Here is a 351-nt window from a genome sequence, read left to right on the forward strand (position 1 = left end):
AAAAGCTTTTATTCGATTCCTCCGTCCTCCTTTTCTTGTGCTTGCATGCCTTCCCTCGCTACCGGTGGAGCTGATACGCGAGGTTAGGAAACGAGGATGCACAAATAAGAATTGAGAAGCACCCTCGCTCCCTCGGTCAAAGTCGAGGATGCGAGGGTCTGTCCATATAAACTTCCCTCGTTCACTTCAAAATGGCGGCAGGGATTAGGGAAGTTAGTAAGTGCGTGTCTAAAAGTGGACTGGAACGTAGCCCATGTCAGCAGTCTCCCCCGGGTCCCTACTCTACTCCTTACGCGCTTCTAGCTTCAGAGTGATAGGTGGCGCTATTTGCATTTGCATTGCTATTACACA

The sequence above is a fragment of the Siphateles boraxobius genome, unplaced genomic scaffold (assembly GCF_051911475.1).
Source record: "Siphateles boraxobius isolate OS27281-9 unplaced genomic scaffold, OSU_SipBor_1 56, whole genome shotgun sequence".
NCBI lineage: Eukaryota > Metazoa > Chordata > Actinopteri > Cypriniformes > Leuciscidae > Siphateles > Siphateles boraxobius.